Source organism: Ursus arctos, unplaced genomic scaffold (assembly GCF_023065955.2).
Source record: "Ursus arctos isolate Adak ecotype North America unplaced genomic scaffold, UrsArc2.0 scaffold_15, whole genome shotgun sequence".
Lineage (NCBI taxonomy): Eukaryota > Metazoa > Chordata > Mammalia > Carnivora > Ursidae > Ursus > Ursus arctos.
In genome coordinates, this window is record NW_026622819.1 from 24,226,049 (window position 1) to 24,239,671 (window position 13,623).

Consider the following 13,623-nt stretch of genomic DNA (forward strand, 5'->3'; position numbering starts at 1 on the left):
TTGTTATAGGAAATGGACAAGTGGAGGAAGAAATTGTGCTTTTTCTTTCCCCCACTGCGCTTGTCTTAGTTTCTGGGTCAGTAGTTTTCCTTGAGGGAGCCTTAATTTTTAATTAATAGAACAGTATCAGCCTCAGCCAAGGCCCTTAGTGCACGCACGATCCACTGTGGGCCGATCTCATGAACACCAGCGTCAGTGAGTGTTGTAAAGCACATAGCCACAAAAACAAACAACACGCCGAGGGCCTGGTGAAAGCCAGGCACCCCTGCTTTCTGGCGCGGGCAGAGTGAGATGTGGCTTCAGTGCCTGGGTCCTGTCGCCCTCCGAGGCCCCAGCTCCAGCAGCTGTTCTTTGTACCTTTCTAGGACGGCTGTCAGCCTTGGTGACCTCCATCATTTCACTCTTTCTCTAGAAGTTCTCTCAAAGCTCAGGAGCAAGAAAATCCCAAGGTTATTCCTTGAGAGACCCAAGAGCAAACCGTGGTGCTGTGTACCTTGGTCTTGGTGGGAGTGGTTGTGGGCAGATTCCCTGGGCCTAGGGTGCTGTGCTCTTTGTAGATGTGGGGCTGCCAGAGCTGCTGGGCTTGGCTTTGTGTCGCTCACAGGAAAAATACACGGGGCCCTCTAATCCCCACGAGGAGTGTGAGATGTCTCTCTGCTTCCAGCAGTGACAACTGAGAATGACAGGGCTCAGCGCCTTTTGTTTGAGACTATTGTTACCCCGACAATTGGGTGCCATGAGAAGGTGGCATCTTGGCCTAAGCTGTCAATAACAAGCACCTTGTTTTGAGTTTGGAAGGTCTGTGGAGTTCTTTGTATTTAGGGCGCCTCTGAGGAGTTGCCCACACCTAGCAGAATTCCTCAGAGGACTGAGGGGGAGGGACTGGAGAAAGAAAGAAACTCTGTTTTGTGGTTTTGGTTACCAAACCGCATGACCTAACCCACATCTCATCTTACTGACCTTCCAGCATCGTCCCCTACCCCACCACTCACCTACAGCCCTCTCTTCCCTACATCTCCGCTCCGAGGCTGCCCTCACTTCCCCTCTCTCCCAGAGGCTGTCCTCACCTCCCCTCTCTGTCACATGTTGCCCTTATGTCCTCTCTGCTCAGTGGCAATCTAGCCTCTCCTGCTTCTTGAGCTCTGTTCTCCTCCTGTCCATATGTCGTTCTGACTCCCAGAGTTTTCACACTGGAAGGAGACTGAATACATGTTTCTCTGACCCTATTTGCTCTCTTCTATCGCCGTTGAACTGATCCTCATGAATGCAATACGGTTAGTTGCCCCTTAGTTCTACCCTGACGCCTCTCCAGACACTAGCAACTGCTACATTCAGAGTTGTGGGATGGGTTGAGTCTCAAGAAAGACAAAGCTCACACTGGCGTTGGATGGATACGTATGGTGACAGCAGGCCAGATCTCTCTTCCCTTGGCAGAATGAGGTGGCCAATCATGCCTAGAGGGATGGGGGACTCTCCCCCATAACTGGAGGCCACAGCGACCAAGTACCCAGGATCGGTGATCCTGGGAAGTCAGTGTAGAGAAGAAATGGCAAGAGAGCCAAGGACTGGTTGACAAGAGGGCCGTCATGGCAGGCAGGGAGGGGATGGTAAAATGGAGAAGGGAATGTGTTGTGAGTTGAGTCTTCCAGGAAGCAGACTCGGAGTTGGAGATTTGTGCATAGTTAGTTGATAAGGGAGTGATGCTGGGATCAACATCTGGGGAAGGAAGAGAAGAAAACACAATTGGGCAGAGCAGAGTTGGTCTGTGATGCAGTCTTAACAGAGGCCTTGGCCAACCCCATGGGGAAATCAGAAGCTGAAATAACTCTTCAGAGTTGTCCTGAACTGGGGCAAGGAGCCTGGATCTTTATTTTGCCTTAAGAAGAGGCTTGCTCTTTTTAGCTAAGACGATTCCCAAAGAGGGCTAACAGCTGAGCGCTAGCCCTGAAGGGGGACTGGGGGAAGCAGAGCACTGAGGTATCCAATATACTATGCAATTTGAGGAATCACAGGAAGGATGTCCAGAGAAAAGGAATCTCCAGAAGGTCTGTGAAGAATTAACAAAAGCTATAGGTATTGTGAGGGCTAGACCAAGAAAGGGTCTGCCATCACCCCTATCCCCACCCTGTTCCCACCCATCCCTTTTTCTTTTTTTTTTATTTTAATGTTTTTTTATTACATTATGTTAGTCACCATACAGTACATCCCTGGTTTCTGATGTAAAGTTCGATGATTCATTAGTTGCATATAACACCCAGTGCACCATGCAATACGTGCCCTCCTTACAACCCATCACCAGCCTATCCCATTCCCCTACCCCCTCCCCTCTGAGGCCCTCAGTTTGTTTCTCATAGTCCATAGTCTCTCATGCTTCATTCCCCTTTCTGATTATCCCCACTTTCTTTATCCCTTTCTTCCCCTACCGATCATCCTAGTTCTTATGTTCCATAGATGAGAGAAACCATATGATTATTGTCTTTCTCTGCTTGACTTATTTCACTTAGCATTATCTCCTCCAGTGCCATCCATATTGCAGCAAATGTTGAGAACTCGTTCTTTCTGATAGCTGAGTAATATTCCATTGTGTATATGGACCACAGCTTCTTAATCCAGTCATCTGTTGAAGGGCATCCCGGTTCCTTCCACGCTTTGGCTATTGTGGACAATGCTGCTATGAACATTGGGATGCATATGGCCCTTCTCTTCACTACGTCTGTATCTTTGGGGTAAATACCCAGTAGTGCAATGGCTGGGTCATAGGGTAGCTCAATTTTTAACTTTTTAAGGGACCTCCACACTGTTTTCCAAAGTGGCTGTACCAACTTGCATTCCCACCAACAATGTAGGAGGGATCCCCTTTCTCCACATCCTCTCCAGCAATTGTTGTTTCTTGCCTTGTCAATTTTTGCCATTCTAACTGGCATAAGATGGTATCTTAGTGTGGTTTTGATTTGAATTTCCCTGATGGCTAATGATTTTGAACATTTTTTCATGTGCCTGTTAGCCATTTGTATGTCATCATTGGAAAAGTGTCTGTTCATATCTTCTGCCCATTTTATGATTTATTTGTTTCTCGCGTATTGAGTTTGAGAAGTTCTTTGTAGATCTTGGATACCAGTCTTTTAACTGTAGCATCATTTGCAAATATCTTCTCCCATTCCGTGGGCTGCCTCTTAGTTTTTTTTACTGTTTCCTTGGCTGTGCAGAAGCTTTTTATCTTGATGAAGTCCCACAAGTTCATTTTATCTTTTGTTTCTCTTGCCTGTGGAGATGTGTCATAAAAAAGGTTGCTTTGGCCGATGTCGTAGAGGTCGTTGCCTATGTTCCCCTCTAGGATTTTGATGGATTCCTGTCTCACATTCAGGTCTTTCATCCATTTGGAGTTTATCTTTGTGTATCCCACCCATCCCTTCTTTACCTTGGTAATTTCACAGAAGCACTGTGGTTGGGATGAGAGAGGCCCTACCAGGATTTTAGCCCACCTAGTGCCAACAGGAAGTGACCAGCTCTTTGCAAAAGATTGGACTACAAAATTTTTGACTTTGCAATATGCTGATCAGGAAGCCACTCCCTACTGCCCAAGTTTCTGACATTGGCTTGGCCCCCGTGTGGCATCTTTCCAACTGTTAGCACAATAGGTTACTAGGAGACTGGCCAATTTTCAATTGTTTTGACGGTCATTTCGGGATAAAGATGAATCTGAATGAGCCCATGGGCCAGCATGTATGCTTAGAGAAAAAAGTCATGCCCTGTTTCATTCTTGAAAACTGAGAGCTTTTCTCCAAAACAACCTCAGGTGTGATTGGGGCCAGAGACAAGCTGATAACTTAGCATATTGCATTTTAATAATGACCCCACTGATGTCATCTGAGTCTTAGTCATATGGGAGTATTTATGCGTGTGTGTGTGTGTGTGTGTGTGTGTGTGTGTGTGTGTGTATGCATGCATGCACTTTACTCTAAAGCAATGCTTTGCTTTGGCGCCCATTGGAGAATGTTTTCTCACTTGGCTTCTCCAAGTTTCTTCCACCCATTCTGCACTTGCATCCTCCTACCCTTCACTGTAACTTAGTCGTCTTCTGTCCATATCGTTTGCTACTGATAGATTCAAATGTTGGAGGCTCCTTTCTGATGCTATATATCTCCTTTCTTCAGTCTTTCCAGCCTCTTGCAGTCTCACTTTAAATATCACAGCTCATCATTTTGAACACTGCAAACACTTTGAATGATTTCATTGGCTATGGTTTAGTTTTTGTGTTAACAATCAGTGGGGTTATTTAAAAATAAGTATCCTCTTTAACAGGTTTGACGGGTCTTGGAGATAAAAAGTGGATATTTCACAGCTGCCACACAGACATGGCTGATGAAGCTCATGTGTTCGTTCATGTCCATTCTCTTCTTTGTCATCCATTGATTTATGGAGTTGCCCATCCTCAATAAAGACTGATAGAAAATAGAACATTCCAGGGTGCCTTGTCCTCACAGAGGTCATGAAACTTGTTTTGGATAACCTGGAGGAAGTTTGATCAGGTAATGGAAACAGAGAGAGCTCCCCTCTTTGGGACAGTGCAGAATGCATATTGCTTACTGCATGAAATGCCAGCATGTGCCGCAGGGGCCGATTACTTGGGTTTGAGTTCTGGATCTCCTATTAATGATGGAAAGTGCACATAATACAAGGATAATTGAAGCTGGAAGAGATCAAAGTCAAGCCATTTAAGATGAACTAAAAATTTAAGTGAGGCTTTTTTTTAATCTAAAAAAATAGAGCTACAAATTATGAAAATAAAATTTTATCTTATTCAAGAGAGCATAGATTATAATTGCAACTATGTATTCATTCTTAGAATGAACACAGATAAATTTCACGTGGCTATTTTGGCATAATTTTTAAACTAAAATGATATGTGGCGTGATACAACAGCTTTCGTTTAATGTATGATTTTATAGTAGAAATTTTTTGGCAAACATACTAGAAAGCTCCATTCGTTTTTCCAAGGATCTTTCATAATTTCTTGACATTTAAGTCATTGTTTTTTGAAAACCACATCCTGTTACCATCCTTGTTGATTTTTCTTCTCCAAATGTTAACTGTTTTACCTAGTTTGTCAATGGCTTTTCATGCATTTTTAAGCAATATTTCAATACTTTCATCAGCTTCATAGACTCTTGAATCTTTTGAAATAGTTTCAAAGGTATTTGTAATCAATTTGCATTTTTATTTGCAATGCACTATGTTCTTTTATTTTTTATTTTGAAATAGTTTTAGATTCACAGAAAAATTGCAGAGGGAGTACAGAGTTCCTGTATGCCCTTTACCCAGGTTCCCCCTAATGTTAACAACTTACATAACTATGATAAACAGTCAAAAGCAGGAAATGAACACTGGCACATGATTTTTAACTGAAGTATACACCTTACTCAAATTGCACCAGTTTTTCCACTGATGTCCTTTTTCTGCATCAGGATCTGATCCAGGCCCCCCTGTTGCATTGTTCTTTTATCTCTTCGGTCCCCTCAATCTGTGAGGGTTCGTTGGTCTTTCCTTGTCTTTTATGATCTTGACATTTTGGAAAAGTATTTGTTATTTTATATGCCATTTCTCAATTTGGGACACTTCTGATGCTTTCTTACAATTACATCGAGGTTATAGATTTTCGGTAAGGTCTCAGAAGTGATGTCTCCTCTGGGCATCCTATCTGGGCATACATGATATTGGTATGTCCTATTGTGATGACGTTAATTCTGCTCACTTTGTGGAGATGATGTTTGCAGGGTTTCTCCACTAGGAAGTTACTGTTTCTCCCTTTGAAGTTAATAAATATCTTGAGAAAGAGCTTCAGAGTCTGAAAATATCCTATATTTCCTCAAATTCTCATTCTCCAATTTTAGCATTCATAGATGGAACTTGCGTGCAATAATAATCACCATATGTGATTTCCTATTCCCCTCATTCCTTCTACATTTATTAATTGGAATTTGTATTTTGAAGACTTAGTACAAAAAAAGCAGAATATAAAATACCTCGTTAATAGCTTTTATATGGATTACATGTTGAAATGCCAATTTTAAAATACATTGGGTTAAACAAAACATATCATTAAAACTAGCATCCCTTGTTTCTTTTTACTTTTTATATCGTGTCTAGTAGAAAACTCAAAATGACATGCATGGCCACATTTGTGGCTCATATTGCATTTCTATAGGACAGTACTGCTCTAGGGACTCAGATAATGAACTTCTGTGCTATCTCATAGGATGACTGTGAGAATAAATGAGAATGTTATATAAAGTGTTTGGCATAGTGCCTAGCAAACAGTGAGTACTCAGTAAAAATTGCCCACTATTACTGAGTTACGAAAGGACAGTCGGTCTCATGAACTCTTGACTTCTCAGGGGAACTGAAATGTTTTCATTGAAGACATCAGTCAATCAGGACTTCCCCAAGAGGAGGAGAACCTGCTGAAGACACTGAGCTCCTCCTCAGGCCTAGAGGACTTGTGCTTTAGTTGAGAGCCAGGAGAGGAAACCAGAGCTTACTGATGGAAAACAGTGCTGGTCTCTGACTTCCAACAGGAAATCTAAGGAGACAGGAGGACAGGGAAGAACACACACGAATTCAGCCACTGAGAAGTACAAGAAATGTGTTGCCTTGTGGAACAGAGGCCCAAATGAAGACTTTTTGTGAATGATGGATAGGGACTCACACCAGGCCTTTGGTTATCAGTGTCTGCTTAAAGGCATCTCATCTTTCTGGATCAGTCCGGCAGGTAAGGCCACCTGCTGCTCCCCCTTCTTCTTGGGGCATAACTGATGAGCTTGCCAGGCTGAGTCATGTACCAGAATGTGCTTTTCCAATTAGTAGCATCCCAGGTATATTCTCTGCCTGAAGGTGGTTAAGACACAAGCCAAATTCCTTTGATCTAATGATTGGCACTGCTAGCAAAGCTTCCGTGGGATCTGTTATTCCACCCTAGTTATTTGGGCCCCAAGCAAAAAATGATGAAAAATCATGGCGTGGTCAATACTCCAAATGTATCTGTCTAAAGATACATGGATAACTCCTGAAACAAGTTTATTCAACTAACGTATATAGGTAGTCTTACTAGACTCAAAGTGCTTTGCTTATAATCTCTCATTTAATCTTCATGTAAACCCTAAGAGATAGATACTACCATTATGCCCATTTTACAGACAAGGAAACAGAAACACAGAGAGGTTAGATTAAGTTACTTTCCCAAGATCACATAGCTAGTTAGTGGCAGAAGTGGGATTCAAACCTAGGTAGTCTTGTTCCAGAATCTATGCTTTTAACTATGACTCATACTGCCTGTCTATGGGAGCTGCCTTTTGCCCCCCCCTCCCCAAAGAGAAAAATCAATAGTAGTTTTGTATTTGAGGCTTTAAAATTAAAGCCCGTGGAGATTTTTGCTCACCTTAATGGGTAATTTCTCCCCCCCCCCCTTTTTTTTTTACCAGTTTTCCAGAGGAGGAAACTCCATTTTCCAGGGGAGGAATGAAGGGTTGTCTGCAATTTGCTCAAAGCCTTGGGCACTTTCTTTTAAGAAGAGGATAGAGAATCTTCTATACTGGTTGCCCCTTAGCTCTAAAGAGTGAATTAGTTCAGCTGGGTAGATATGTCTCTCTCTACTCCTTTGGCTTTCTGTGTTTGTGTGCTATCATTTGCTAAAGATACGACAATGTGCTCTTTGCTTGGGTTTGCAGCTAGGAGACCTATGTGTGTTTTCCCACCTCCCCCAGGAATGTAGCCAGAAAAAGTAATGGCATCCAAGAGCCATTTGGGAATGCGTCCCAGACCTGCTCCAAACTGGGGCACAGAGCCAACTGCACACCCACCAGCTTCAGAGTTCACCTGGATTAGACTCACTGCAGAGAGGTTTGTCACCGGGAATGATTTATCTGGGATCCTAGCTGTCCAGATTCTGGCGGGTGATCCTCTGGGGGGGGGGGGTAGCTAAGATAGAGCTCTGAATGTGATGTATAAGGTTCAGAGTTGAGGTGTAGCTCTGACTCCGCCATCACCAAGCTTTGGCATTGTGGATACATCTCTTACTTTGATTGCTTCCAGACTCCTGTTGTCTCCCTGAGAAATGGGGAGAATGGCACCTAAGCTCATATCAGCCAAGCATGCAGACTGTCTGAGAGGTAGCTGAGAGATCTAGAGAAGCACATGAGAACCTCTTGATGTGATTTCATTATATTTATTTAGGCAATGGAATCATATGAGTCAGGGTCCTATCAGAAAACAGACAGCACACTCATGTAGGAATAATTGGGGAGATTTTAATTGACAAAGGTGTGGACAAGTTAAGGAAAACAAAAAGGGATAATGAAGCGTGCCAAGGCTAGCAACTGCAGGGAGCTGTAATTACTATAGGCCAGAACAAGCAAGAGGAAGGAGTCCCTACAGAGAAAGGGCCTGGTAAGAGTGATGGGTGAGAGCAGTCCCCTGACAGGAGCCAGGAACTCAGGCAGAGGAGCAGAGTCACCATCAAACCACAGCCCAAATGAGGAGCTAGAAAGATCAATGCCTTCTTGCTATCCTGCTTCTGATCTCCCATTGATAGTGCCCTAGCCAGAAGGCAAGAAACAAGGAGGGACCCAATAGGAGGTCAGCTTCCTGAGGCACGGAGCAGAATAAATGGTGGGAAGCAGATCTAGAGGGCAAGCAGGGACTATCTAGCCTAGGAAACACACATTAGTATGACTTTTGGCTTCCAGGATTAAATACATGGGTTTGTAGAGGTCTCACACTATGCAAAGTCAAATATGCTTGTTACAAGCAGCCAAACAGAAGAAATCAATTGAAGAACAATTCATGCTACATATTACAGGAATAAAATGCTTTTTAGGTACCTTTTGTTGTTGTTGTTGTTGTTAAATCAAGAAGTCCAGGAGCAATGCAAAGTAAAAGCATAATAATACTACTTTGCTGGTACATGACTATTAACTAAATGGTCTGTGTATATTACCTCCCAGTATCATGAGCACCTTATTATGCTTTTGCTATTCATCCATTTATTCAACAAATATTTTCTGAGTACTTATCTTGTGCCAGGCAGTATGTCAAGAACTAAATATTACATTTCTGAACCAGATAGACAAAGATTTTCTATCATAATACCTGCAGTCTGTATTTTTTAAAAAAAGCAAACATTAAAAAAATGATTTCACAAAGAATGAAGAGCAATCAAGACAAATGCCTTAAAAGTGTCATGAAACAGGGCACCCAAACTGGGAGAAAGAGAAGGCTTCCTGGAGGAAGTGAGGTCTACACAGAGTCCTGAAGAATAAGTAAGAACTGGATGAGGGGCAAATCGAGGAGGAAAAATACCCTCCAAGGCAGAGGAAACAAAATTTTCCAGATTCTGGAAAATGAAAGAGCATGGTTCTATATGCGTGGATCTGAAAGGCAGATAGCACTAATGGGTCTGGAGAGCAAGAGGCAGAGAGGTACAAGGTAAGAATGACAGGTAGGCAGGGGTGATCACATGGGGCCAAGCAAACCAGGCTAGGAACACTGCATTTCTTCCCAAGCATTTTGTTCCTGCAGTGAAGAATTCCAAGCAAAAGATGACTGGCTATATATGGGGCATGAGCTTGAAAACCGAATACCAGGCTTGGTGCACGGTGCTTTCAGAAGGTTCTGGCAATAGTGTAGATCAAGGGTTGGATCAGCAAACTGTCTCTGTAAAGGACCAGGAAGTAAATTTTTTCTGCTCTGTGGGCCATATGGTTTCTGTGGCAACTACTCGATTCTGCCCTTGAAGTGCAAGCAGCCATAGACAATCCCTAAATGAATGATCATGGCTGTGTCCCAATAAAAACTAATTGCCAACCCCTGGTGTAGACAAAAGATAAAGGTAGCTTGGACCAGAGTGACAGAGCCTACAGTACTTGAGAAAGAATTGATAGGATGTGCCCTTTGGAGACGATGAGTGAGGGACATTGAGGCTTTGGGTTTGGATGAGTGGGAATATTAGAGCTCTATTTACCAGAATGGTTAGCAATAGAAGAGAATTCTGGGGGAAAAGAGCGTAAGTTCAGTTCATACTTACATAGTGTGAGGCACCTACAGGATATCGAAGTAGAGAGATGCCCCCTGAAAGAAGGAAGAGGAAGGTGGGCGTTGATTTGGGGAAGATCTATTAATCTGGAGGTAGGAGATTAAAGGAGCTCCTATCTCATAACTGATTTTATCTGAGAATTAGAAAGCAAGGTCATCTTCAGGTAAAGAGAGGGCAAGACAAGGATAAGACAGGAGGAGTCAGAAATTTGAACATGGTGAGAAAGGTTTGAAATACTGCATAAATGGGAGAGTGGGTTGACTAGAGAAATAGTAGTGGACACTGTCTGGAGCTGGTTCTGATAGGCAACCAGGAATGCACATCTACCCAGGTATGGTTTTGGACTTTGTTTTGTTTTTTGTTTTGTTTCTTCCCATCAGTTCTTCAGTCATCAGGTATTGGTGTGGGGAAAGGCCAGTTTCATCCTGGAGTGGAGTTTTCAGGTAGGTGCAACCAAAGCACAAGATAGTTTAGATAAGAGAGTGATGGAAATGATAGGCCACAGACCCAAAGCATGAGGGTCCTCATCCTGTTCCTGACCTTGAGTTGTAAGGTAATGTTTGTTGTAACCAAATAAACAGACTTCACTAGAGAGAGCTGCAGGGGAAGCTGTGTCTTCACCGGAGGGCAAGAGTCTGGAGGCAAGAGTGTTGAGAGAAGAGGGTGAGGGAATGGGAATGCATGTTGATGACAGAGTTGGGAGTGCCTGCTGGAGATATAAGGGAGGAAACTGCAGTGGAGTGGAGGCAGCATATGATGGATCTGAGAGCATGGCAAGTGGCAGATCACCAAAACAGGCTGGCAGTAGGGCTGGACTACTGCAAAAGGGAAGAAGGCGCATTTCCATCTCCAATGCGTCTTGGAGGCTGCCTTCAGTTGAGGTGTAAAAAATAGAAAGTGGACATGGTAGGGCCAGGCCTGCCTCTGCTGATGGTCTGTGAAGTGTTGACAGTTGTGCACGCAGCATGGATGTGGTCATCCATGAGGCAGGAGGCAGGGCAGCGAGTGTAGCCTTGCATCATGGGGCATGGTGTCTGGGCCGCGCTGGCCCCAGGTTACCCCCATGGACATTGGCCAAACCTAGACCACTCTTCAACAGTTGTGTTGTTAATCACCATTGCTGCACCTCCCTGCTGAATCAGCGTCCACACCTCTCAGGTGTCTTCTGCATTCTATGTGTTTGTCAAGAAACCAGCACCAGGGCTAGAGCCAGACAAGAGACGTGCCTGGGGCACAAAATTAAGGTGGTCCCGGGACACCTGGGTGGCTCAGTCGGTTGGGCATCTGCCTTTGACTCAGGTCATGATCCCAGAGTCCTGGGATCTGTCCCGCATCAGGCTCTTGCTCAGCAGGGAACCTGCTTCTCCCTCTGCCGGCAGGTCCCCCTGTTTGTATATTTGCTCTTTCTCTCTCACTCTCTCTCTGGCAAATAAATAAATAAAACCTTTAAAAAAAAATTAAGGTGGTCCTTACTGTCAGGATTAGGCACAGGCCAGAAAGTGAGCGCCCAACCCTAAGAGTGAGCACTTCTTTGTATTTTGTACCCTAGGCACCTCTCTGACCTCCCCTTGGTTGGGCGCAGCAGAAACCTCTAACACGGAATGTTATCTATGGGACCATTCACTTTAATTTTAGAAAAAGATTTACAATTAGCCATTCCAGAAAAAAAGTTCAGTTTTGGAGTAGATTGTGAGTCCTTGTTAGAAAAATATATGCATGCCAAAGAAGCAAACTTTGAGAAACTCTGCTATATGACGGTCTATATTACTGCATTTTCAGTGAACTTTTTTGATCTCTAAAAGCACTTTCTTGCAAATTCATGCTGGAGATACAATATTGATAAGCCCCATGACATTCTGACTGATGGTATATGTCTTGAAAGACTTTAATAAGAAAAACATCATTCTTTAAGGAGCATTTGGAATTTATCATAAGGAATTAATTTATAGGCCTGCTGCCTTCTGTGGAGAATATTTCCTCTACTCTGGCACGAGACAGAGATATGTGTGCACCCTTCGATGACAAAGGAACACGGATGCCCTCAGTCCTTGAAGTCAGGCTCTCTATTCTCAGAGCCCATCATCCTGAGATGCGTCATCTTGATTGTGAAAACCAGGCATTAAATAGGCAGAATTAGCATTTCCAAAATGATGGGCAGATTTCCAAAGTAGGGCAAGTTGATTCCTAAGGAGTCTCCTTTGGGCTCTAGAATTTTGAGCTCTCGTCTTCTTGTGTTGGCTTTCATTCTTCTGTTTCTTCTCTATTTCCAGGTGGTCTGATTGTCTAAGTTACAAAAACAAATTATTTACAAGAAATTTAGGTTATTTGCTTTGTTGATAAGTACACAGTAAAGCAGGAAAGATGATTCATTGCTCCCTGGATTCATGAAAAAAATTTAATAAATAGAGAAAATGAGCATTTAAATATTTTTTAATGGTTTCCTATTAACCAGAAATGAGAAGGACCCTGTGACTTAAATAAAGGCCACCCAAAGCATGATCCCTGGAGCTCTTTTCAAGAGCAGACTTAGAGAAACCCACTCAGATGGGCAATTAGAAAGAAGAAGGTTGCTATTAGCATTTGCTAAAATAACCAAAAATAAGCTGTTCTTATATATTTTCCAATAGACAATGACTGGCTTTTTTCAAGTCCACTGTATTATTTCTTCAAAGGTTCTGCTCTCTGTGGATTTCATTTACCAGTATATCACTCCTGAACACAGCAGAGATGCAACATGGATTTCTTATGTTTGGCCCACTAAATCATACATCATGCAAATAAGTTGTTAATGATGATTTATTGGCTGCCTTATCTACTGTCCTTCGTGATTCTTGCTGTACACTGAGATGAAACGTAAATCATCTGAGTCATGTATTTCCTGTGACAAACTGAATTGCTATTCAAAGAGCTATTGGTCTCACCTTCTCTCATTTGGAGAGACTGTAAGTTTTTTCCAAGTATTTTTGCATCTATGATTTCACTGGGGACTCGAGATCCTAATGAGATTTTTAGAAGCAGATATTATTATCCCTGTTTGAGAGAACCTTGCCTGAGGTAACCCCACACTTAACTGAGTTACCGTGATTGGCCGCACAACACAGCACTGGTCTGTGGCTTTTGTAGGCTGGGTATCATTACCTGCCTTCTATTTCCGTGTCCATTTCAGCTGTCCCGGTAAAGACAGGTGCTGAGATAGACAAAAGAGACAATAAGGAGTGAACATAAAATTAAGGAAAAAACAACAACAACAACAAAACAGAAGAGAGAGAGTAGTAATATGTTTATTTTTATAATTGCTTTTTTGGAGATTATTAAATGAAGATATCTGGAAGTGGAAGTATCTAATGAAGGAGTAAAAATAGCTTATGATTGACTTAGAATGATGCCTTTTCATAAGTAAGTATAGCAGACTGAACAACGAGAATAATCAGCAGGGGAGATGGGAGTTAGGAATGAGAATGTGTTGTGCACAAAATGAGGAGTTAGGAGATATCTTACCTAAATAGTCTACCAATTTAGATGCACGGTGATTTGAC

At 42.8% G+C, this 13,623-nt stretch overlaps 1 protein-coding gene across 4 annotated transcripts in view; it reads left to right on the top strand.

Moving 5' to 3' along the window:
• Positions 1-13,623, top strand: part of PDZD2 (PDZ domain containing 2) — a 379,909-nt gene that overhangs the window by 22,264 nt on the left and 344,022 nt on the right. Inside the window, exons 2-4 of one of the 4 annotated variants that reach the window (XM_057312176.1) lie at positions 6,576-6,769; positions 7,761-7,896; positions 10,468-10,530. The gene's annotated coding sequence lies outside the window, so the exon portion shown is untranslated. Of the gene's footprint in view, positions 1-1,607; positions 6,770-7,760; positions 10,531-13,623 lie in introns of those variants that run through there. The other 3 variants (XM_057312178.1, XM_057312177.1, XM_044387004.3) reach the window with 3 other exon arrangements.